The following is a 26,838-nucleotide window of genomic DNA, read 5'->3' on the forward strand; positions in this document are numbered from 1 at the left end:
GCAGCTCCTAGTGACTCAAGATGAGCAGGTCGAGCTCAAAGACTCAACAGAAACCCATTTGTAATGTGGTTGTTTTTCTTTCAAATCCTTAAGAACATAAGCATCACGCATTATGGTAGGAGAGTGAAGTGGAGGGGGATGGGGTTTGGGGTTGAAAGAGTTCCAGGTTTTAGTTTACTTCAAGAGGCCCATTTTCCAGCACCTCCTCAGTCTAGGGTGGGCTTGGATCTTAGTCCTATTTAAATTTTAAAATTTTTAGTCATTTTTACATAGTAGTGCCATTTTTTTATGACCTCAGCCTCCACTATAACTTTTTTTTATTGTGATAAAATAGATATAACATAAAATGTCCATTTAAGCCATTTTTATATGTGTGGTTTTCAGTGGCATCGAGTGCCTTCCCATCGTCGTGCAACCATCACCACCGTCCAGCTCCAGAACTCTTTCATCTTTTCAAATTGAAACTCAGTGCCATGAAACACTAACTCCGCACCCCCTGCCCCTAGCCCCAGGCATGCCTCCACTACCATTTGACTTAGCTTCTTATAGCACCATTCTGACCACAGAGGCTTTCTTTCTTCTGTTAAATTTCAGGGCCTAGGGCTGAATTTCTAGACCCATCTCCACTGCCCCCATGGACTACCTCCAATGAGCTCCTAGCATTTCTTGGCTCAGCGCCCTGCTCTGAGAGGCAGTCCTGGCCCCATGCTCCTGCTCCAGGGTCCTTCTTCCTGCCCCGCCCTCCCCCGATCCTGTGCACGTGTTGCCCCTCCCCCTTGCCCCCGTGCGGCCGGCCCCTACTTTCCTCTTCTGTTCCATTCTTCTGCCTCGACATCCTCCCTGATGTCCTAAGATGCCCCGGCCTTAATCACGTGACCCACCCCTCCTGCACTCTGTAGCGTTCTGCCTGGCGGCTCTTACCCCATTCTCGCCTTCTTTGTGTTTTAGTTTCCTCTCAGACTGGAGGCAACCTCAAGGCAAGAGCCTCCCACAGAACTCTCCCCTGGGTTCACCTAGTCCATCCTAGATCCTCCACACTCACAGGGTGGCCTGGGCTCCAGCACTATTGGCCTGACTGCAGAGCTCGTTAGAAATGCAGAATCTCAGGCTCCACCCCAGACCTGTGGAGTCAGAATCTGCATTGGGACAGGATCCCCCATGCTCATTGGAAAAGACCCTGATGCTGGGAAAGATCAAAGGCAAGAGGAGAAGCCGGGCGACAGAGGATGAGGAGGTTGGATGGCATCACCGACCCAATGGACGTGAGTTTGAGGAAACTCTGGGAGATAATGAAGGACAGGGAAACCTGGCGTGCTGCAGTCCATGGGGTCACAAAGAATCAGACAGGACTGAGCGACCGAACAACCACCCCATGGGTAACAAAGGGAGAGAAGCTCTGTTGAAGGAGGGATGATACGTAATTTATCTTGTAGATGTGCCTGAGTAAAAGCTACTTAAGTAACACTCCAGACTAGATTCAAACTGTGTGGATATTTTTGAAGAGGGGAAAAAGGATATTTGTGTCCTTTGAATTTATGAAACCCCATCAGAATTGCCTAGAAAGCTAGGAGCTGACTCTGCGAGGCTGGGAGGGCACAGGAGACAGTGTTCTTGAGGGGAAGGCATGGGAACCTCCCAGGCATCTGTCTCCAAGTTGTCTCCAAGTAGGACAGAGCTCCCTAAAATTCTCTGGAAGGTTGACTGATGGTGTTCACCTCAGAATGGTACCTTGTCCCTAGCAGACATTTGTTCCTAAGACCCTAGGGAGAGGCAGAACTCACAGATCTCAAAATAACCTCCTGGTTTCTGTCTCCGCCACCGACGCTGATTCATATTTTGTAGGAGGGTTGACTGTGGCTGGGAATGGCTGAGGAGCTGGTGTAATTCCCTCCTTCCTCCTCACCCCACAGAGAGGGAGTACGGAGAAGCACAGAGTGGAGACAGGGTGTAGGAGTCAGACCTGTTCTTCACATAGCAATCTTCTCGTCTCACTCTTCACTCAACTCCAAGAAGTTGAGTCCACAGCTGGGAAAACTAGGAACCGGTCTCTCAGTCTGCTTGGCTTATAGCCAGCCTCCCTCTTTTTTGTTCCCTCTCCCATCAGGAATCAGGGAGAGGCAACAGGCTCCCTTGCTCTCCCAGGTTCGGGTGTAGAACTGTGATGTCCAGAGCACACTTGGAGGTAGGAGCATGAAATTCTTTAGACTAGTGCTGGGTGCTTCTTGGTCATCTCCAGAAGAGGATGCCAGGAACTACTACTGGCCTTGCCTCTTTTTAGATCTTGAATGGGATTATAGAGCAACTAGAGAGCAAAGTGCATGCAAGCTCAGTTGCTCCATCGTGTTCAACTCTTTGCGACCCACGCCACCCACCCCCCCCCCCCCGCCCCCCGAACTGTAGCTCACCAGGCGCCTCTGTCCCTGGGATTCTCCAAGCAAGAATACTGGAGTGGGTTGCCGTTTCCTCCCCCAGGGCATCTCACCAACCCAGGGATAGAATCCACATTTCCTGCATGGGCAGACAGATTCTTTACCACTGAGCTACCTAGGAATCCCAGAGAGCAAAATAGTTTGGGGTAAACTAGGGAAGAAGAGGTGACCTGCTGAGTGGGAAAATAATATAAATGAGAGGTTTCCCCCAGAGTCATGGGAGGAGGTTACTCTGCATCTTTCCCATGTTTTTCTGGGCTCCTGAGTCTCTAAATTTTGCTCTATTGATGGAGAAATGTGTTTCTTGTTTTTTTCCTAGTGGTAATTTTGAGAGCAGAGACCTCCAGACCACAGCCTGAGCAAAAGGCCTCATGTGTGTCTCTTGTCATCTCCAAGCATTTATCCCATTGATGGAGGAATGGGTAAAGAATATGTGGTATATATATATATATACACACACACACATACACAATGGAATATCACTTGGCCATGTAAAAGAAACAAATAATGCCATTTGTAGTAACATGGATGGACCTAGAGATTGTCATACTGATGAAAGAAATCAGATAGAGAAAGACAAATATCATATAATAATTGCATATCTATGGAATCTAAAAAATGCTACAAATGAACTTATTTACAAAACAGATGTAGAAAACAAACTTATGGTTACCAGGGGAGAAAGTGCAGTATTGGGAGGGATAAACTGGGAGACTGGATTGACATATACACATTACTATATTATATGTAAAATAAATAACTGATAAGGACCCACTCTGTAGCACAGGGAACTCTTCTTGATACTTTGTAATGACCTATATGGGAAAAGAGTCTAAAAAAGAGTGGATAAATGTATATGCATAACTGATGTACTTTGCTGAACAGCAGTAACTAGCACAGTATTATAAATCAACTATAATCTAATTAAAATTTTTTTTAAACATTTCTTTGGCTTCTCTGGTGGCTCAATGGTAAGAGTCCTGTCAACACAGAAGATTCAGGTTCAGTCCTTGGCCCAGGAAGATCCCACATGCTGCGGAGCAACTGAGCCCCTGTACCGCACCTACTGAGCCTGTGCTCTAGAGGCCGGGGGTTGCACTACTGAAGCCTGAATGCCCTAGAGCCCGTGCTTTGAAACAAGAGAAACCACTGCAATGAGAAGCCTGCACACAGCAACTAGAGAGTAGCCCCTGATCCCTCCAACTAGAGAAAAGCCAGCAAAGCAAGGAAGACCCAGCACAGCCAAAAATAAGTAAATAAATTTTAAAAAAATTTAAAAGCATTTCTCTTTTGGAGCAGTGCCCTTTGATTTCACCACGTGTAATAATCTAATCCTTGGGTGTTAGGCATGCCTGGAAGTAGTAGGGTGAGGCACTGAGGCCTGATAGTCAGGACCATGAGGTGGGGTGCACTGGGGTGCCTTTCAGAATATCGATAATGCCTATAGATAGTAGATTTCCAGCATCTCATCATTCAGAATAAATAATAACACTCCTTGTTTCTTCTCTGTGGGGTGGCACGGGGCTGGTCGTTTCATCTATTACCAGTGTGTGTGCGAAGTCACTTCAGTTGTGTCTGACTCTTTGCGATGCTCTGGACCGTAGCCATTTCATGGGATTCTCCAGGCAAGAATACTGGAGTGGGTTGCCGCACCCTCCTCGCACCCTCCTCCAGAGAATCTTCCCAAACCAGGGATCAAACCTGGGTCTCCTATATCTACCCGCATTGGCAGGCAGTTTCTTCACCACTAGCGCCACCTGGGAAGTCCAGTGTATCTCCCTCTTATTTTTTACACCAGCTCTGGGAGCTCAGAACCACCGCTGTGCTCCAAGTATGTCCGTATCCTAAACACGCCCATTTTCACCATCAAACTGAAGTTTCCCTGCCCTCGGAACGGCACCTCCTTTCTCTGGATCTCATTTCATACCAGTGTCAGTATACAGATTGGCTGATGAAGAGGAAATTTAAGGAGGTCCCCCCCGCCTTTCCACTTCAAAAAGTATCTAAGATTTTGATTTATGAGAGAAGTAACTCCTCAACTTCTAGGTCAGGTTATGTTGGTTCAGTTGAGGAAAACTTCTGATGCGGCTATAGCTTTGAGTCTGTATTCTGTCTCAGGCTTCTTTCTGGAGACGATTCAATGTTTGGGGCACAGGAAGTAGGGGATATTGGTGGTGACTGGGATGTGGAGAAACATGAAATTTTAGCCAGGAGAAGCTATCTCAGAAATCTGTAATGAGCGTGTGTGTTATTTCTTTTCCAACAGGCTGCATAATTTTTATGACCAATTATTCCATTTGTAATGACGCTGAGATAACAGAGATCCCATCTCATGCTCTGTGGCACACGCCAGGCACTCGTGGGAGCTAGAAGATGCCATTGCTTATCCGAGAATTGGATGGCAAAGTCTGGCGACCGAGATTCAGTTCTAGCAGGGGAGAACAGGAGTGCTAAGGAAAACTTTGTAAACATGAACGGGGAACATGGAGAGGACTGTAGTTTTACAACAAAAGAGATTTATTAGGTATAGATTAAAAAAAAAAAAAGCTTGTCTTCCAGCCTGAGAATTTTGTGATCCAACACAGTTTCTGATGATGTTATATTTACACATAACAAATGAACAGATGTCTGGCTGTGGAGACAGTGTCATCCCAAGGCAGAAGGCGCCAGTTCCCCCCCCTCCCCAAAGAATTTCAGGGCTCAATTAGAGAGGAGGTTTAGGAAAGACTAGGCCCAGCCTAAGGGGAGGATGCTCTTCTTGGGGCTAGTGGTTCTCTATTGAGTCTGGACAGAGCTGAGGATCTCCTTGACAGATCTGGTAATTGGTCCATTGGGCCTGAAGGCAGGCAGGTTAAGGACTTCAGGTTGCTCCCACTGATTGGTCTGGAACATTTACCTGCTCCTGTCTCTGTGGTTTTCTCCAGGGCATCTACTTACCCTCTTATCATTTTCTGTTTGTTTTTTCTTGCCCATTAATTGTTAAGGTTGGATATCTGAAGTCAGCAGTTCTGGGTTTAAATCCTGGCTCTGCTGCTTAGCAGTCTTTGCTCTTGTCTTCCCGTCTGTAAAAGAGGGATAATAAGACCTAATTTTCAGACTTGTAAGGATTAAATAAAAGAATGTTAAGCAAGTGTTTCACAAAAAGGTAGTGAACAGTTTTCTTAGAATTCCCTGTCTATGATTTTGGTAGAGAAAATCAGGGAGAGTGATGTCCAAGTAGACAGACACAAGAGGTTGACGTAAGAAGAAAGGAGGGTTAACAAAAGCCAAAGACACCATGGAGACAAAGACACAAAAATAGTTGTAAGTTAGAGGACCAGATAGTAAAAACCAGGCAGAAGCAGAGAGAAAGTGAAAGATACAAAGATGGGCAAAGGAGAGGGGAACAGTGGAAGGTAAGTGAAAGAAGAGAGAGACACAGTCAGATGGGAAGGACAGGACGCAAGTGCGAAGGCTGTCAGGGGAGAGAGACGGAGAGTTTACTTGAGGAAGTTGGTGTGAAATCCCTGGGGCCAGAAATTTCCTGCTTTCTTTCTGCTTCTGGCTACTGTGGGACTTGAATTCCATGTCCTGGTCCCACCTCTCATTCCTCCTTGCAGTCTGGTCATCCCAGTATCAACCCAATCATCCCAGATCTGCTTCTACGCTGAAGCTGGAGCAGCCCTGCCCACTTTTCCTCTCTCTACTTACCTCATCCAGCACCATCTTAGTTACCTGAGTCCATAGGGATTTTTCATTTCAAACAAAACTGTTTGCTGTGCAAAAGCATCATGGTGTCAGCCAGTCCGTGCAATAACCAGGTGTAGTTTTACAGTCTCTCCCCCCGACTGTAACAGCGCTTTCATATATCTCTGGTTGCGACAGGCAATTTTCTTTCAAAGATTGTTTTTTCTGGAGCCTGTGATTTCTGCTCTCGCCTCCAACCTCTGGGATATTAAAACGGGGTCAGTGGCTCTTGGCAGGCTGACCGATTTGTGGGCATTCCCCAGCTCCTCTGTTTCACCCTCCCTCTGTGCTCTGTTTCCAGTCTTGGCATCTGTCTGCTCTGTACCCCATCCAGTTAGAGGCGCTAGGAGAGGTGGCTTCTGTGGTCTTCCACACTGAGGAGTTTTGTCCGGTGTCTCACCTGAAGAGTTGAGGTTGAGCGGGATGGGGGTGAGGATCCAGGAGAGGGTTCACCTTCTAAGCCTGACCCCTGTTCTCCATGCTTCCCACCCCACCCTCATGTTGTTCAGGTATGGAGCTGTCTGTTCTTTCCCACAAAAGTATTGTAGCTTATCTTCTAGGATGGAAAACTTAAAAAAAAAGAGGTGAATAGAATTAAGGCTTAACATTAGGGAATTTTTCTCTGTTAGAAACTAGGGGTGGGAAAATAGTGGAATCTCTTTTTCTGTAAAATTTGGAGATTAAGTAGGAATTCCCACTAAGGGCTGGGCTAGGGAGACCTGGCATATACAGAAGGGATATGGAAACCTTTTTATCCTGGTTCCCTGAAGACAGACTCTGTGATTCTGCCCTTGCTGCCAGAGTAGTCTGTTTCATTGTTTGCTGGTATGGTACTTGCAAGCCAGCAAAATCCCTTCCCTATCTGCTGTTTTCTTGGAAGAAGGAACCCTATATATATGTCTTCGAGATGGCTCATTTTAGGATGTCTCTGTTCCCTTTTTGGCCCATGACAAAATCCTCCCTGAAGTCTAACTCCTGTTTCTCCTGCTTTGCTCACAGATCGAATCCTCTTGAAAAACAACATGACACAACACACCCCCCCTCCTCACTCATACCGTCCTTTGTTTTTATTAAATAAAAGTAAGTGGAGCTATAAGATGTGACTGGCTGGGATCCCGGCTTCATAAAACAAAACTAACACCCTCTTTATCAAGGAGCTGAGGCATCCAGAGAAGATTTCTTAGGCCATTTTGCTGTCACGTAAATGGGAATCAATATTCAATAAGCCTTTGATGCACTACGCTAGTGGTTCACTTAATACTGGCTTCCAGTACAGTAAGTGGCGTTGATATAGGGAGGGCTGGTTTGTAAAATAACACTGCAGCCCTCACCTTCTGGATATTGAATCTGCTTCCCTGAGGAGAGAAGAGTCAAGACAGTGAGCAAGAGTGTCCTTTTACCAGTCTCGCGGCCTCAGGACAGACTGTCTTATAATCTAGCTTGAAAAAGAGGATGGATTCTATGCTTTTAAAGCTAATCAGTCTAAGAGATGCTAAAGCATAATAGATCCCCATTTCTATTAGGAAGTCTTCCACGGTGCCTGGCCTGCTTGCCTTTCCTCCTTTCAATAAATTAGTCAAATTGAAAACCAATTGAAGTATAGAATTGATTCCACCACTAAAATACGAGAGTAGACCTTCCAGTGCCCTCAGAGCCTGCAGTGATTAGTAATAATATCTCATTTCCCTCAGCCCCAGTGTTTGCTATTGGGAAGGATTGCTGGCCAGCTGGCCCCCTGGTGGATGCATGGTAGTTCTGGATTTCTCTGTATACAGTGACTATGAGGATTCGGTAGGCAATAGTTTTTAACATGAACAATTGTTTCGTTTTCATTTTAGGACATCTTTGTGACCCTGGGCTTGCTCCCCCTCCACCCCCAGCTCTAAGCAAGCGTGTGCTAGGGAAGAGCAATCTAATGTCAGCTTAAATAACACAGATAAACACGCGTTGTGCAAAAACACTGAATAAAATATTTCAGAGCCACATGGATTTTGGAAAATTTATTAAATATTTTTGGATAGTCTAGGTTATTGTTCTCCATTCCCAGTGTTCACAGGGTGTAGGACTTCAAAATTTGGGGTGAACATGGAAACTTACAGAGAGATTTATAGTCTTGGCTACTTCTTATGGTATTTAGGGGCTTTGACAGTTTGGAGGAACCTGGGGCTCAGTGGTAAAAGAATTTGCCTGCCAGTGCAGGAGAAGCGGGTTCAATCTCTGGGTCGGGAAGATCCCCTGGAGGAGGAAATGACAACCCATTTCCGTATTCTTGTCTGGAGAATCCCTTGGACGGAGGAGCCTGGTGGGCTTCCGGTCATGGGGTCGCAAATAGTCAGACATGACTGAGCGACTGAGCAAGTGTGCATGGGGTAGAAGACATTTCCATTCACACCGTTTGGGAACACACTGCAGGAGGGCAGACCCGCGCTCCACGATGACCCTGTAATTGTCCCTGCAGAAGGGATGTCCTGGCTTGTCTCCTAGGGCCCTTTTAGACCAGACTGTTAGCAAGTTTCCATCCCATTGCGGGTAGCGCTAGTGAGTCTAAAGCAGAAGGCTGGCGTTTGGCCTCTCTGCTTGGGCATGAATAGCAGGAGAGGGCTGTCCTGCGGTGTTTGGAGGCGAGCCCTCCAAGGTTATTGAGTAATGGGTGCGGGTTTTGAAGGACAGAAATAAATAAACCCGGGCAGGTTTCTTGTCTTCAGGTTCCTCACTTGGTGCAGCCTGGGATTCTTGGGAAGAGACCAGCAAACGAAACCCAGGACTGCTGAGTTTACAGGGGGCTCAGGAGTTTGATACCTTGGCTTGGGGCTTGTAGAACCAATTTCTGGGGTAGCGAAATGAAGAAGGGTAATTGCTATTCTCCTTTTCTGAATGAGAAAAGATCTTTCAAAGGTGGAGGTGCTGAGGTTAGCCTGAGCCCAGGACTTCTGAGAGTAAGGAAGCTGACAGAGTCCCTTCTGTCCTCCGCCCAGGCCTTGTTTTCTGCCGCCCTGTGTGGGGTGCGAAGGCTGAGTGTGGTTCTGATGGCGCTCACCTCGTCAATTTCCATTGCTGACTGGATGGGAGGCTCTGTTTCCCTCTCTTTTTCATGCACGTCCCTCTTGACCTGCACATTAAAAAAAATAAAGTCAGGAAGTGTTTTTTTTTAGTTAGAAGTGCTGTCTTTGGTTAGACAAGAGAAGTCTTCCCTGCTAAAGCTCCTAACAAGCTCCCTTGTACTAGTGAAGTCTGCACAGAGGATGAGGCCAGACCAAGAAGATGGGATATGGAACAGAGATTCCAGGGGATGCTGAGCTCTCAGATGACTTTCCTAGGGAAAGCCATCACGGGCAAGACTTAAACAGCTTTCACCCATCTCTGAGATGGTTGGACTTCTCCCAGCAAAGGGAGACATGACCAGATGTCTTGAAGAGCCCTTCAATGCCAGGTGCTAGCCTTTTCTTTTGTTGCCTGCTTTTTACTGGGGATGGACCAGTTATCATGCAGCAATAGCATCTCAACAGAGGGTATTATCAGTGACCAAGCCGCCCCTCTTTGCCTCTGGTGAAACTCTCAATCTTTTGGTACCTCTGGCGGTCCATTCTTGCCACAACTTGAGTTCTGGCATCAGTGCTCCCCCACGCAACAGCTGATGACATCTCTTGGCCTCCCCCATCCGTTCAGCAATGCCTCTCCCCCCAACCCGCCTCCTCTGCCTGCTGTCCCAGCCTGTAACCCTGATCTCATTTCCTCCTACCTCTCACACCATTCTAAGACCTCTTGCCTCAACCTGCGCCTGGGTTCCTTTCTCTGGAACCCCTCTCATTCCATGGACAGCCCTCTCCTCTCTGAACTTCTGCCCTGAACATCTGTACCTTCCCCAAGACTTTCAGGAGGCAGAGGACTCCCCAAAGAAGAGGGTGGCTCTGATCCCTGAGGTTGCCCCTAGCTCCTTAGTGGGGCGGATTTCATGCCTGGGTTGTGTGTTGTTTGTCTGTCTCAGACTTTGCAGCCCCCGAGGCAATGGCTCTGTCTTTGCAGGCTCAGGGAAGCCTTGGCAGCCAACAAATAATAAATAATACCCTAGTAACAGCACCTGCAACTTACTAATGAGTGTCTTTCCCCTGCCTCTCTCACCTCTTCGAGGTTGGGAGTGGGAACCCCTGATTTCTGGGCAAATGGATGCTTTCTCCTTTTTTTTTCTTGGGAGAATTGAGGTTGGAGGGTAGGGGCAGGTCCTTTTTAGGAGCAAAAGAATATAAAAATGACCTTGAGGAGTATACTAAATAAAAATGGAGGATGCATGTGTACGTGCTAAGTTACTTCAGTCGTGATGGGCTCTGTGCGACCCTATGGACTGGAGCCTGCCAGGCTTTTCTGTCCATAGGATTCTCCAGGAAAGAATACTGGAGGGGGTTCCCATGCCCTCCTCCAGGGGATCTTCCCAACCTAGGGATTGAACCCCTGTTGCTTAGTCTCCTGAATTGGCAGACAGGTTCTTTACCACTAGCACCACCTGGGAAGCCCCCAAACAGAGGATACTTCTGATATTTCTCCTGACTGTAGAGTTGTGGAGAGATGGAAACCTTTAGGAACAGGTCTGGGGCTGTTAAACAACAGGTCTGGGGCTCTTTGGACTTCTTGGAGTCTCCTGGGCTTTGGTTTCCAGAGGCAAGCTGGAACTATTGACTCTTTCTCCTCCCTCAATGTTTTTCTAAGTCACTGGCTCTCCAGGTTTAACACTCAGGAAATGATCTTCCTCCCAGTCCACAGGTTAGGCCACTAAGTGTGTCTGCTCTCATCTTCTAGTTTTGGAGTATGAAAGTTAGTGCAATAAAGGGAGTTTTCTTTTTTTATTGGAGTGTAATTGCTTTACAATGTAGTGTTAGTTTTTGCTGTACAATAAAGGCCGTTTTCTTGAAGGCACCTATACCTGAAATTCCAACAATTGCTACTAGATGAATCAGTAGTGATTTAGCTTTGGGTCATCTAAAGAGAACAAGACAGGCTTGCAATCTTGCCCATTTGTGCATTTTCAAATTGTTACCCAAGATACCTTTATTTTGTAGCTTATTTTTAGATTAGATATGACTCTATTCAAAACCACATATGCCATCAGATAAAAGGCCTTTCAACTTTTGTTGTGGTAGTTGTAATAGAGAAAGGGAGTGAGTGAAGGATATGATTTTCTGAGATTGTCTGTCTAATGATCCATCCAAATGGTCCATGGAATTGGTTTGTGGGCCATTTTTCTAAAGGCAGGCTTTGTGGTCTGTGTCAGAAAGAGCCATTCAAAATGATTTTGGATTCACTTCAGTATAGTGATCTCTGTGGACTAGGGAGGCAGGTGGGGATGTTTTCATTTACCTGATCCGTGTAACTTCTGGCGTGGTCTGATGGAGGCTCTCAAGTGAGACAGGATAGCAGAATAGGTGGTAAACAGAACTCACATTCTGACCTACACATGATAAGTGTAGAGTTCAGTGGATGACAACTCCCCCTTCTCACTCTGAATTCAGGCTTTGTACAGAGGCCATTTCTGTAGAAAAATACATTTTTCCTCTTTTGATATCAGGGCAATGAAGACTAGCCTTTCCCTGCTTTGCTACCCAGGGTCATGCTCAGAACCAGCCTCTTGATTCAGGGGCTGTTTCCAGGAAGAGAAAAGGTGTCTCTCATTTCTGCTTTTCTCTTTCAAAACTCCCTGTGCCCGTTCCCACTTCCCTGTGACTCCCACCAGTTCTTGGGGTGTAAACAGTCCTGTCTGGTATTTGGGGTAGTTGAGCTCTGTGTTGGATTCATTCTACATGACCTGGCTTGTAGAGGGCTGGGGGAGGAGCTAGTCTCCTTTTCATTCCTCTGGAGTCGAGACTCAGACCTGGGCCAAGGAGAATCATTTTCCCACGTGTAGGAAGGTGGTGGGCCCCCTCCTCTGCATCATTTGGCACCCCAGGTTCTCTGAGTCACCCCCTGACCCTGACCGTCTGTAGCAAGGCTCAGACCCGTCAGGCCAACCTCATCCAAGAGGGCTTAATGAGCACCTGGCGGCTAGGAGCTTTGAGATCTTTCAGATGAAAAGGGCTGCCTGTAGTTCGGGGGTTATTATTGTCAGGGTGGCGGCGGCAGCAATTACTCTGGATGATCAGGGTACCCAGCTCCCTTTGTCCCTCCAGGGAGTGTCAGGCCCTCAGAGGAATGGCAAACTGCCTTGCTTTATCTGCCTTGGATTCTGATGGGTATCAGCGAGGTTCCTTTTTACTATCTGCCATCTTCCCTCTGGAGCTGGGCAGGTAGCCCTGCACGAGCTCGGTAAACTAGGAAATGCCCCTTCTCTAGTGGGTGCAGCCGCTCTGAGGTGCATGGAGTGACAGAAACCAGACTCATTTCTAGCCCCTGTGTCTCAAGAGGATCTGGATGTGGAGGAGCACTCAGACTTTAGGCATGGAGGCTAACCACCTGGTCTGACCTTCATCTCTAAGACTGAAATGGGGAGGCGAGTGGTTGGTCCAAGAGAGCTTGGACGACCAACTCTGTGGGTAGGCAGGAGAAGAAAAGGAAATGGGTTTGGACTACGGCTGCCCAGGAGTGATGTTAGGTTTATAGGACAGAGAGAGGAAAGATGTCACACCAGGGAAGTGGCAGAGGCACCTTCTGTGATGCATTTTAAATGAAGAGAATTTTCATCTCTGACTCGAGTCGTTGAGGTGGAGGAGCATTCCAGAGACAGAAGGATACCGAGGACAACCTTAAGGAATATGTGCTCTTAGTGAATAAACATACAGGTCATAACCAGGCTCTACTTTTCTGCCTGGGAGGGGTGGGGTTGATGTTCTGGGCTTTGGTCAGTAATAATGTTGGATGATGGCAGAGTGTTTTTCAGGGTAGCTCAAATGGAGTTTCACTGGAAAAGATCTTGATGCTGGGAAAGACTGAAGGCAGGAGGAGAAGGGGAAGACAGAGGATGAGATGGTTGGATGGCATCATCGACTCAATGGACATGAGTTTGAGCAAGCTCTGGGAGTTGGTGAACAGGGAAACCTGGCGTGCTGCAGTCCATGGGGTCGCAAAGAGTCGGACACGGCTGAGCAACTGAACTGAACTGAACAAATGGAGTTGCTGCTCAATTGCATCCACCTGGACGGGGTGGGTAGGTGGGAGGGGGAGCACCACTGGCAGAGGGAATCAGTCCTTATTTCCCATCTTGCCCTTGGCCTCTGCACCTTTACTCCTAGGAAAAACACTATTCCTTTACCATTTTCACAAACCAAATCATCTTCCTTAGGAAGAAAGAAGAGTCACAGGTTTTGCTTGAAAAGTCATTCTGTCCCATCTACCCAGGAAGTTATCTTTACCATTTGAAATATTTTCGGACTCAGGCAGGAGGATGGTTTTTTGTGTTTAAAAGCCTGAAATGAAGATTTCACACCCTCTACCATCTTAAAAGTCTTACTTTTACCACAGATTGACCTCTTTCCCTTGCTTTTAAAGCCACAAATTGTGAACAGTGCTGTCTTCTTCATTCACTTCTACACTGGATCAGTTATTACCTCCTAGTGATAGACCCCTGGAGTTTGGCCTATATTTCCACATTGTTTGCTGCCAAAAGGCACTATTGTTTGAATAATATATTTTACCCACTCTGAACCAAGCGATAGTCATTACGGATTCTAGAAGAGTGTGCTTTATAAGTCACAAGATTTTGAAAAATGTTTATCACTAAGAAAGTTGTGATTAATATGTAGAAGAGCAAGATCAAGACTGAGGAGTGATGACAGAGGAAGCAGGGGGCTAGAGAAGATGCTGACCAGTGATTTAAAGTATTGAAAGCAGGACTTCCTGGTGGTCCAGTGGCTAGGACTCTGTGCTGCCAATGCAGGGGCCAGGGTCAGGGAACTAGATCCCATGTGTCCCAATGAAGAGTTCACATGTCACAGCTAAAGATCCCATGTGCCACAGCTAAGACCCAGCACAGCCAAATAAATAAATAAACACTTTATTTTTAAAAAATAAAGTATTGAAAGCAGGCACACACACACACACAAAGAGGAAAATACAGGCCTTCATGAGGCCAGAGCAGAAACAACCAGGACTTTCAGCATAAGAGATCAAGATTAGACTTAAAGGAAGCCCTACGGTACTGGGAAGTTGAATGAAGGTACTTCTGAGAAAGACGGTGGAATCTACTGTTCTTAGAAATCCCAAGCAAAGAGATATCAGAAACGGGTGGGGGCAGGGGGCAGCTAGCACAGACAAAATGGTGAAAAGAACCCCTTGCCACCACCCTCCTGAGCTGTTTTCAGCCCTCCCTTATCAGATGAGACTGTCCAGTCCCGCTTCTGAAACAGATTTGATGAGTCAACAGTGACCAATTAGGCGTTACCACATCCATCTCTACAGCTATCTAGCCATCTTTATGGAGAACAGGATCTTAAATCTCTGCTCATTGGGACAGCCAGAGGCTTTGCCTAAACGGTGGAAGGAGCGTAGACATTTTTCATAATTATAATGACTTTTTACAGGGAGAGCTATAACTCCTGCTCCATAACTCCAGTGTGAGAGAAGAGCCCATCACAGACTCTGTGATGCGGGGAATGGAGCCATCTGATGGCTGTCTTCCTTGGGTGGTCTGTGCTTTCCTGCCATGAACAATTTTGGGAAGCAAAATGCACAAAGGAGGATAAGATGCTTTCTCTTCTGGGTACCCTTCTAAAAAAGATGAGACAGACTGCAGTCTCCAGAGGTAGACAGTGAATGACAAAAGGTCAGGAAATGAATGAGTAGCATGTAGAGCAGCCAAGATCCAAATTGCTGTGGATGGAGAAAGGCATTTCCATTCCATTAGCTATGGAAGGCTTCTTGGAGGAGACAAACACGGAGCTGAAAAGGAGGAGATTATTCTTAGAGGAAATGGCCCCTTGGGCAGAGGTGGGTAAGTGGGAGATGTCACATAACTTGGGAGTATAGATTCCATTATGGATCATCTACAGTCTGGTCATCCAGTTTTCCAGTTGATTAATTAGTTCACATTCTCATCAATCTCTCCTAGTGTTCACCTACAGCACACCTATAACTTTCAGAAGAATTCATGAGACCCTTTCATTGGCTTTCCTGGTGGCTCAGATGGTAAAGAATCTGCCTACAATGCAAGAGACCTGGGTTTGATCCCTGGGTCGGGAATTTTCCCTAGAGAAGGGAATGGCTACCCACTCCAGTATTCCTGCCTGGAGAATCCCATAGACAGAGGAGCCTCATGGGCTACAGTCCATGGGATCTCAAAGAGTCTGACACAACTGAGAGACTAACACTTTTGAATCAGGCCTATTTTATTCTTTTCTTTTTTACAAAAAGCTTTTTATTTTGTATTGGAGTATAGCCAAGTAACAAGCAATGTGATAACTTCAGGTGAACAGCAAAAGGACTCAGCCATACATATCAGGCCTCTTTTTCCTATTTCACCACCACTTACCTTGGCCTTCCTCATTCATAATTTTGGGGCAGTTTTTTCACATTTTGGGTCTGGCCTTGATTTCCCTCAAACTATTAAATGGTCTTTTCCTCATTCTTCCAGCAGTCTGTGCTTTCTTCCCTATACCTAAGAAGCTCTCCTGGGCCAATAAGAGGAGAGTTTCTCAAAACTTGAATGATTAGCCACCTCTTCCCATTTCCCAAGCCAAGCACCCCCAGAGCCTCCCCTTGCCTGATGCCTTTCTTTGGATAAGTGTACGGCACTGATGGTCTTCATCTTTCTTATGTTCACCCTCATTGATGTGTTTTAGTCTGTGCATCCTTGACAACAGAGCTGTGTCTGCATTTTTTAAATCCATTCCCCACTCCTCATAGTGCAATTGAGACACTGAATTAATACTACTCCAAAATACTAGAGGTGAACAGTTACCTATTTGAACTGTATAGACAACTTTTGTTTTTATGAAGCATGTTTAGATCATTAAAATAGCCATACAATTGCTTCCACAAGCCTCTCCTTTGGTCTAAGCACAACATCATAGAGATTGATCTTTAATAAACTCCTAAAGGATTCTTTCTTTGGTTATAACATGGAAAATATAAACCTCTGTGTTTTTTTGATTAATTCAACAAATTGCCTTACTTGTAATAGCTACTACTCTGAACAAGGGGTACAAAATGAATAAGTCAAGGTATCCACATTTTTAGTGCTGTCAGGTGGGTGAGAAGACAGATAAGTAGAGCATTTACAATAGAGTGTGGTCAGAGCTGTGATGAAGATGCTTATCAGGTACCAGGATGAGGGTTTAGACATTTAACTCAGGAGCAAGGAGGTGTCATTAACTGGCCCTGTAGACAGAAAGAGGTAAGTGTTTGTGGTAGCAGAAGACTAAGGCTAGATACTAGACAGTCTTTTTTAATCAGATAATGATTTCTTCATCTATGTACTCAGGCTTGAACAAGGAAGGATCAACTATGTGGTAGTCACTATGCTAGGTCTTATTTAAAGATGTGCTGTGTACTTAGTCACTCAGTCATGTCCAACTCTTTGCAACCCCAAGGACTGTAGCCTGCCAGGCTCCTCTGTCCATGGGGATTCTCCAGGAAAGAATACTGGAGTGGGTTGCCATGCCCTCATCCAGGGAATCTTCCCAACCCAGGGATTGAACCCAGGTCTCCCTCATTGCAGGTGGATTACTTACCATCTAAGCCACCAGGAACTAAAAAGCCTCTTGATGAAAGTGAAAGAGGAGAGTGAAAAAGTTGGCTTAAAGCTCAACATTCAGAAAACTAAGATCATGGCCTCTGGTCCCATCACTTCATGGGAAATAGATGGGGAAACAGTGGAAACAGTGTCAGACTTTATTTTTGGGGGGCTCCAAAATCACTGCAGATGTTAACTGCAGCCATGAAATTAAAAGACGCTTACTCCTCGGAAGGAAAGTTATGACCAACCTAGATAGCATATTGAAAAACAGAGACATTACTTTGCCAACAAAGGTCCATCTAGTCAGGGCTATGGTTTTTCCAGTGGTCATGTATGGATGTGAGAGTTGGACTATGAAGAAAGCTGAGCGCTGAAGAATTGATGCTTTTGAACTGTGGTGTTGGAGAAGACTCTTGAGAGTCCCTTGGACTGCAAGGAGATCCAATCAGTCCATTCTGAAGGAGATCAGCCCTGGGTGTTCTTTGGAAGAACTGATGCTAAAGCTGAAACTCCAATACTTTGGCCACCTCCTGCGAAGAGTTGACTCATTGGAAAAGACTCTGATGCTGGGAGGGACTGGGGGCAGGAGGAGAAGGGGATGACAGAGGATGAGATGGCTGGATGGCATCACTGACTCGATGGACGTGAGTTTGAGTGAACTCCGGGAGTTGGTGATAGACAGGGAGGCCTGGCGTGCTGCAATTCATGGGGTCGCAAAGAGTCGGACACAAGTGAGCGACTGAACTGAACTAAACTGAAGCCACCAGGGAAGCTCTATTTATTTATTTATTTTTAATTTTATTATTATTATTTTTTAATTTATTTATTTTAATTGGAGGCTAATTACTTTACAATATTGTATTGGTTTTGCCATACATCAACATGAATCCGCCACGGGTGTACACATGTTCCCATCCTGAACCCCACTCCCACCTCCCTCCCTATACCATCCCTCTGGGTCATCCCAGTGCACCAGCCCCAAGCATCCTGTATCCTGCATCGAACCTGGACTGGTGATTTGTTTCTTATATGATATTATACATGTTTCAATGCCATTCTCCAAAATCATCCCACCCTCTCCCTCTCCCACAGAGTCCAAAAGACTGTTCTATACATCTGTGTCTTTTTGCTGTCTCGCATACAGGGTTATTGTTACCATCTTTCTAAATTCCATATATATGCGTTAGTATACTGTATTGGTGTTTTTCTTTCTGGCTTACTTCACTCTGTATAATCAGCTCCAGTTTCATCCACCTCATTAGAACTGATTCAAATGTATTCTTTTTAATGGCTGAGTAATACTCCATTGTGTATATGTACCACAGCTTTCTTATCCATTCATCTGCTGATGGACATCTAGGTTGCTTCCATGTCCTGGCTATTATAAACAGTGCTGCGATGAACATTGGGGTACACGTGTCTCTTTCAATTCTGATTTCCTCGGTGTGTATGCCCAGCAGTGGGATTGCTGGGTCCTATGGCAGCAAGGGAAAAACAACAAATAATACACAAGGGGATTCCCATAAAGATAACCGCTGATCTTTCAATAGAAACTCTTCAGGCCAGGAGGGAATAGCAAGCTCTATTTAAAGATAAATAAAATTAAATCCCTGCCATCAAGGAGCTTGCAGTCTAGAGTGGTGAACAGAAAAAGAAACATCTAAATACAATGTAACGGGACTTCCCTGGTAATATAGTGGTTAAGAATCCAGCTTTCAATGCAGGGGACTTGGGTTTGATCCTTGGTGGGGAAACTAAGATTCCATATGCCTCGGGGCAGCTAAGCCCATGATCCATGACTTCTGAGCCCAAGCACCCTACAGCCTGTGATCCATCCACAAGAGAAGCCCGCATGCTGCAAATACAGAAGCCTGTGCACAGCAACAAGGAGCCCGCATGCCTTGACAAAGACCAAGCACAGCCAAAAAACAAGCAAACAAAAAAAACACGTGATAAGGCCCGAGGCAAGAGCAAGGGAAAACTGACACTTCTTCGTGGAATCCAGTGGAACTATTCTGCTGCTTGGAATGCTTAGAAGAGAAAAGAGGGCAATTTCAATGACTTACCCTTCTACTCCTTTCAAGTCTGTGAGTAGGTTGTTTCAAATTCCACTGAGCAGTTTATTTATCATCCGGAATCTCAGTCGTTGAAGGATCCAGAATATATCAAACTTCCCAGGTCTCCATCTGGGCACCCTTCTTAGTTCAGGAAGCAATTAGTCTGAGAAAGACAGAAGAGAGGGTGTAGGAGCAGAATATATATCCTTTTAAAATAATTTAGTAACAACCCTAGGTAAGTGACCAATAATTTATAGAGTCTATTCTCTTTATAGAGATATTTCCTTGCTGCTCAACCATTGAGCTTGCCGGGTTTAGAGGATTAATCTTTGATGTAGTAAATATGCTCAAGCTGTAATTCAGTAGCAGGGATAAAGGGAACTTAGACTTGTCTTGTAAGGAAAAAATATTAAATGGATTTGTCCAGGAACCGCCATTGTAGTCCTCATTGTCTCTTGTACCTTCAGTTCAGTTCAGTCGCTCAGTCGTGTCCGACTCTTTGTGACCCCATGAATCGCAGCACGCCAGGCCTCCCTGTCCATCACCAGCTCCCGGAGTTCACTCAGACTCACGGCCATCGAGTCAGTGATGCCATCCAGCCATCTCATCCTCTGTCATCCCCTTCTCCTCCTGCCCCCAGGCCCTCCCAGCATCAGAGTCTTTTCCAATGAGTCAACTCTTCGCATGAGGTGGCCAAAGTACTGGAGTTTCAGTTTTAGCATCATTCCTTCCAAAGAAATCCCAGGGCTGATCTCCTTCAGAATGGACTGGTTGGATCTCCTTGACTCTCAAGAGTCTTCTCCAACACCACAGTTCAAAAGTATCAATTCTTCGGCGCTCAGCCTTCTTCACAGTCCAACTCTCACATCCATACATGACCACAGGAAAAAATGCTTGTACCTTAGCATCCTACAGTTTCAGAACTGCAAGGGACCCTCTGATCCAATGTCCTTATTTTACAGATGAGAAGACTAAGAGTTATGGTACTACAGATGGTCACAGATTTAGGACTGGAACCATGTCTCTTGACTCCTACTTCAAGACATTTAATACTACACTTCGCTATGCCTGTCACACTCAAACTCTACATTTACTTGCAAGGATCCTATATCAACTTCCTTCCACTCAGTTCTTTTCTGTCCCTCCCTATTGTCTATTAGCCAAACCAAGCTGCTTACTGGACTTCTGTCCATACTACACATTTTCTGGCTTCTGAAATGTCCCTTAAACCACTTCCATCCCCAGGCTCAGTCGAGTCTGACTTTTCTCTTCCCTCTGTTCCCTTCTTCCTCTCTAACCTAGCTTCATAGCTCCTCATCCAGGAAGGCTCCCTGAAGTAACCTCTTTTGTCTTCGAATACTTCTTGGGTCTCTATCTTTTCAGCCCAGTTGTTGGTTTGAACTTGTGGCTTTGTTGCTTAATAAGCATTCTCAAGTCAGCTTCTAGAAATTTAAGTTTTATCAGTTTACTTAGATTGGGCTTCCCCAATGACTCAGACCATAAAGAATCTACCCTCAATGCAGCAGACCCAGGTTCAATCCCTGGGTTGATCCCCTGGAGAAGGGAATGGCTACCCACTCCAGTATTCTTGGAGAATGCCATGGACAGAGGAGTCTGGAGGGCTACAGTCCATGGGGTCGCAAAGAGTCAGACACGAGCAGCTAACACTTCACTTTCAATTTACCTAGATTAGGAACTTCCCAATAAAAAGGTTTGGAACACATAGCGGGAATTTTATATTGTTGCCTGACTAGCAGGGATTGGATAGCCTGAGAAAGTTAAAATTCTTACTGTGATCGGGAAAAGGAAAGAAGAAAAGAAGACTGACTTAGAGATAGGTGGGTATGGCGATCCTGCTTTGAGGGCAGGATGTATTTGAAATGGTTTCCTAAGGCTGTAGTCCTGGGATTCTGGAAGCATGTGAACATACTTGGATGTGCTATAGCCTTAAGCTGACACTGTAACCAATTTTGTGGCCTGTGTTAAATGAGACACCCTGCAGATAGTAGGTGGAAGGTTGGCATATCCACTGCATGTTGTGAAGAAAAAAAAAATAGCTGGTGAAAGGACTTTCTTCTGTGGAATGCATTGTTAGGCGGAGCACCTGGCTGCCCAGCAGATGACCTCAGTTGTCGCCTGGAGGTCTCTACCCCGGGGAAGGGAGGCCCTGAGAGCCATTTTGACCCAAGTTCAAATTCCCTAGAACAAACAAGCTGATCTCTTGCTCCAAGGCCCAGTCAAAGAGGCTCCAGTGTGTTTATTGACCCTTGCATGTCCCTGCCCTGGAAGACAAACAAACAGCTCAACCTGACTCATTCCCTCCACCAGCCATACTCAGTTCATTCCTGGGGTTTGCCAGGAAAAACCCCTCAGACCCTATGGAAATAAGGGAGCCAATGGTTATGGGTATCTGGATATAGATTCCTACTCCTCTTTCCCATAGAACATTAATCTTCCCTGGAGGTGCAGAAGATGAGCAGTACCTTTGAATTCACTTGGCATGAGCTCTCTCCAAGACTTGAAGTAAATCAGCTTGCTTCACTGGTTTATCCACTCAACAGATATTTACTGAATGCCTACTGTGTGTGAGCTCTGGCCTCTCACGATGGGGGTGTGCTGACTTCTCTTCTGGAGAATGCTGCTACTTTCACCTTCTAACTGAATGATTTGAAACCCCCCTTTTATAACATCTTGTAGTAGTAATAATAACACCTTTTTCCTCCTTTTCTACCATTGGGAGAACTTGGTTTCTGAGCCCTATCCCTCTCCCTTCATTAAGTCTTTGATCAATCATTTCCACCTCTTGTAGTATTCTTCTGCTGACGCGGAAAACTTGGCCTCTGTGCACTGGCGCCAAACTGAACCTTGGAGACAGTTTCAGGGGAAGTAGGAAAGTAGAGCCTTATTACTTTGCCAGGCAAAGGGGGACGCATCAGACTCCCTGTCCTCAAAAACTGTGTCCCACCAGGAGGATTTGGTGAGGAGTTTTATAGCAAAATGGTTCAAGGGTGGGGTTGCTGGTAAGATTCGGGTGTGTGCAGAGCCTGCATTCCTTTATTCTGGTCTCAGGTAATCTCTTGATGAATTTCTCTGGCTCCTTTAATCTGGCCTCAGATGGTCTTCTCTGAAAAGAAGAAAGCTGACATCTTCCATTTGTTGGGGGCTTTAGTTCTATAACAAATTTAAAGATATTGTTATGTGTATCCCTTGGGGCAGAACCTGGACTCTGCTGCAGGGCTGGATATTGTATCTTTGGCTCCTCCTCCCCTATCTCTGCATCTCCTTCCTTCCTGGATGAGCAACTCTTTGGATATGCCCTTTGGGACTCAGGTAAAGTCATGAATATTGAAGTCTATTCCCTACAAACAAGGTATGGGGGACAGAGAAAGGCTTCCGTGCCCAGGAGCCAATCAAAGTCCTGCTCGGTTTCACCACCTTGCTCTTCATTGAACCTGCTTCACATTGTCCTCCATAGAGAAGAAGGCAGTCTTACATTCATATTGTGATCAGTTCTGTCTTTTCTAGAAGGAATTCAACTCAGGTCCTCTTCATTGTTGCATTCAGACAAGTGCTGTGTTGCCTAAATTGTGTAATTGTCAGAACAGTCCCACGTGATGTTAATAGCAATTTCTTTAAAAAGTATTACATGAACAGGTCAGTTGAGGAAACACTGGGCAAAATTCTTAAACTGCAGGACTTCTCAGAACCTTTAACATATTGATATGCATTTTGAATCTCTAACAGGGGACACCATATACAATATTATTTAGACCATAGTACCCTTTTTAGCAGACCCTTTTAGAGAAAAACCTGGTGTCAGTTTTGGGGACATCAGTGTTTCCTCAACTTAAGTTTTGGGAATGCTGATGTAGTGGAAGGAATACTGAACTAAGAGATAGGAACCTGAACTTTTCTTTCTAGGTGACTCTGGGCAAGTCACTTCCCCTCTCTGGACCTTCATTCCTTCACTAGAAAAATGAGGGATCTGAATTAAATGATCCTTCAATCCTGTCCTGGCTCTGACATTATAGAATTTTCCCCTTGTTATTCTGTTTCTTTCTTCATATTTGTTTTTACCATTACTCTGAGAATCCCTAAGATGGGCACTACAATGGCACCCCACTCCAGTACCCTTGCCTGGAAAATCCCATGGATGGAGGGGCCTGGTGGGCTGCAGTCCATCGGGTCGCTAAGAGTCGGACACGACTGAGCAACTTCACTTTCACTTTTCACTTTCATGCATTGGAGAAGGAAATGGCAACCCACTCCAGTGTTCTTGCCTGGAGAATCCCAGGGACGGGGGAGCCTGGTGGGCTGCCATCTCTGGGGTTGCGCAGAGTTGGACACGACTGAAGCGGCTTAGCAGCAGCAGCAGCACACTTCTTTAGAACTCTATGTATCTTCCTGAAACATCTAAGACAGAGTCTATCTGAAGATAGAGGGGGATAGAAGGAAAATACCCAACAAGTGTTGGCCACTGTACAAAGGCATCCACAGGGAGGCCCAATCTCCTAAGGATCAGAAACTTTGAATCTAAGATATATATCCTGACATAAAGGACACGTGGATAATGGAATAAGACATTAAACCAATATGTGATTTAAGAAAGCTGAAATAAATGCATTTTAGACATTATGGAAAGGAAAGCTGTTTATGGAAAGAAAACGTGAGTGTTCCATAAGCAGCTGAATGTCTTAAGGGAAAGCTCTGAGAAGGCTCCTTGGAAGAGAGGAGCACTGACATCAAGCGAGGAAAGAGAATATTCTCTGCTGATGGGGTGGGTGTGGAGAGCGGGTATCCATGGTTTATGGGGCAACCTACTTGACTGAAAATTCAAGGCGAATAGAAAAATGCTCACCTGGGAAGTGTGATGGGATGGATTTGGTGCTGAGAGTCAATGAGGGTGAAGAAGAGCTTATCTGAAGCACCTGGAAAAGTAGGCCAACACACATTTCTCCAGGGGAGGTTGAACTTCCAGGGTGCTTGAACACACACATATGTGGATGGCTTTGGAGACAGAGTCCCTGGTGGGTGGCCCAATTGTTTTGCCTTTTCTTGCATTGGGTGTGATGAGCTTGAGCCCTAAATTAAGTGTGTACCTCTGGGCACCATCACTTAGAGAAGATAAGAATGATGAGGAAAGACGTGTGTCTTCATAGCTGTTTCTGTTTGACTTCTGTTCTGTTTGTGTGTGTGAGTATTCTGTATGCACCTGTCTATGTGTATGAATGTGTGTTTATATGAGTAAGTGTGCATTTGCACATATTTGTGGAAATGTGGCCATGTTTTATGTGTATATATGAGTTTGAAAAGTGTTCATATGTCTAATTATCGCTGTGTCTATTGTAAAAGGATGAGGTTCAATTTTTAGAGAGTGGTCTGTTTTATATATACAAGGCATGGGGTCACATATATATTTTATATATGAACATTTATTCGTATTTCTCTCTGTATCTTAGGCTATATCTATTCAAGTCACTTATTTTTACATTTCTTTGTCTTTGGGGTGAGTTTGTTTCAGTAATTCACCAAGTATTTATTGAGAGCCTGCTATGTACAAGGTACATGTCTATGTATGTATATCAGGTGTGTATCCTTTTGTAGGTATGTATGGAAACTGTACATGTACTTAGGTATATGTCATTTTTTAAATATTTTTTTATTTTTATTTATTCACTTGACTGTGCCAGGTCTTAGCTGTAGTACTTGGGTTCTTTAGTCACAGCATGTGGGAGCATCTAGCTCCCTGACCAGGGATCAGACCTGGGCCCCCTGTATCAGAAGCTTGAAGTCTTAGCCACTGGACCATCAGGGAAGTACCAGTATATGTCACGTTTTTGAAATGTTTATGTGTATCCTAATTTTCTCATCTATCTAGTTTTTCCATTTTGCATTACAGATTATTGTAAGCTCCCCCAAATCTTTTCGGAACAAAAGCAGGAGATAACAAACTTGATGTAGTATAAGCATCTCACACGGGCTTGTGCACGTGGAGTGGCATTATGCCTTGTTTGTTACCCACCTTCAGGCTCCTCTTGGGGCTCTGTGCACTAGGCTCTTCTTGCTCCTATGGAGCTTGGAAAACTACCTAAAACACGTATTTACCTCTATAAAGAAATTATACCACTTATTTACCTCTATAAATAAATAGACTGTCTTCCCTTCCAGGTCCATCCAACCAGGAAGAAAACAAGGGAGATTGTCAACAACGGGTATTAAGCTCTAGTTGTTTGAGAAGGGTTTTTTCCTTTCCTTTCTTTCTTTCTCCCCAGCCTCATCTTTTCTATCCTTCAACCAGTTCTCCTAATCCCTAGAAAGAGAGGCACAAGATTTTCCTTTCCCCCAAGAAACCAGAGAGAGCAAAGGAGATTTTGCTCCAAGGGAATCTGCTCCCATTTTATGGGCTTTGTCAATAATGTTCCTTCATTAAGATAGCATCTCACTAGAATGAAAGAGGCCTTTGCTCTTCCCGAAAAGAGTTGTTTTCCTCTTGGGGGTGTGTGAGGGGGGGGTATTAAATAAACCTGTTTTTTAAAAAAGTACCTCTGCAGCAAGGAAATATGTTATTATTGTAATTGTCTGATGCTAATTATACTTATTACTGTAATAACCATTTTGTTGTAACAAATGATGTAATCCTCTTTATTTCTGTCACTGCCAGAGGCAAGTGGTGTGTCTACAGCAAGAGGGGATTGGGGAGTGTTCTTGATGGGGAGATCCAATCCATCCAGTGACATGTGAGGCAGCTTGGGCTGGGGAATGGCTTTGCTGCTCAGAGGCTAGGGGATACAGGCAGAAGCTATCTAGATTGCTTTACTCCCCAACTCCTTTCTTGGACTTCCCACGCTAGGTCCTTTCTTATAAGTATTTACTTATTCAGTCAGACTTTCATTTATTCATTGAACTAACATTCATGTAGTACCTGCTATGTTTCTTATGTTAGAGTCGGCCCTAGTGACATAAAGTAAATAATACAGGATATTTACTGCTGAGAAGCTCACAGTCTGGTGGTAGAGAAAAGCAGGCAAAGACTATTTTCAATGTACTAGGATAAGTGAACTATAGGGGGGTATATTTAAAGTACTATGTGTATAGGAACTCAAAAAGCTGAGGTTTCTGGAAGAATGCTAAGAGTTTGCAGCTCAGAAAAGGGAGTTGGTCATTCAGGGACAGGGAATATGAACAATGAAGCTTTTTTGCTTTGTAATATTAATATCAATAATAATAGCAGTTAATATTACTTCATGTGTATTACATGGTACATACACACTTAATCTTTACAACAATGCTATGAGGTAGGACTGTTGTGAAGATGAAGTGACTCAATAGATGGAAAGTGCTTAGAATAGTACTTAATACAGAATAATATTAGCTTTTTTAAAAATTACTATTTCATTATTGCTATTCCTATTTAACAGATGCAAAATCCAAGGCTTGGGTAGAGTATCTCGCCCAATTTCACACACATAGTGGGCAATAAAGCCTGGATTTGAAACCTAGTTCTGAAAAGAGCCCCAGTCTTTAACCACTCTTGTAATTAAGGTGTAGAGTGCACACTGCACTAGGTAGAGGTAATAATTTGTAAGGAAACTGCCAAATAGTTTGGGGCTAAAGTGTGAATAGCCTTGTGTACCATTCGGGGTTTCCAAACAGAGGAGTAACAAGATCAGATCTATGTTTTAGAAAGACAATTCCAGAACCAGTTTTGAGAGCAATCTTAGCTTCCAGTCCCTACAAAGGGGCCAGGCTTTGCCAAACAAAACCAAGAAATACAACCAAGGCTTTGAGGACTTTCTTAGGAACATCCTGACTTCTGCTACCAAACTATGAAGTTCGCCTTTGCTCCTGCCTGACAAACATCCACTTTGGGGGGTGCTTACTCTAGGAGGAAGTCCTTAAAAGTGGTGATCAAAATAGCAGTGATAACAATAATTTAAATGGGAAAAGAACTTGAAAAAAAAATAGATACATG

General features: G+C 44.9%; 1 long non-coding RNA gene across 1 annotated transcript in view; it reads left to right on the top strand.

The window, feature by feature from the left end:
- Positions 1-890: 890 nt before the first annotated feature.
- Positions 891-26,838, top strand: part of LOC129654882 (uncharacterized) — a 31,443-nt gene continuing 5,495 nt past the window's right edge. The window contains exons 1-3 of the long non-coding RNA XR_008715643.1: positions 891-1,262; positions 2,749-2,851; positions 3,406-3,681. This is a non-coding gene — a long non-coding RNA (uncharacterized LOC129654882). The remainder of the gene's footprint in view (positions 1,263-2,748; positions 2,852-3,405; positions 3,682-26,838) is intronic.

Source organism: Bubalus kerabau, chromosome 1, assembly GCF_029407905.1.
Source record: "Bubalus kerabau isolate K-KA32 ecotype Philippines breed swamp buffalo chromosome 1, PCC_UOA_SB_1v2, whole genome shotgun sequence".
NCBI lineage: Eukaryota > Metazoa > Chordata > Mammalia > Artiodactyla > Bovidae > Bubalus > Bubalus kerabau.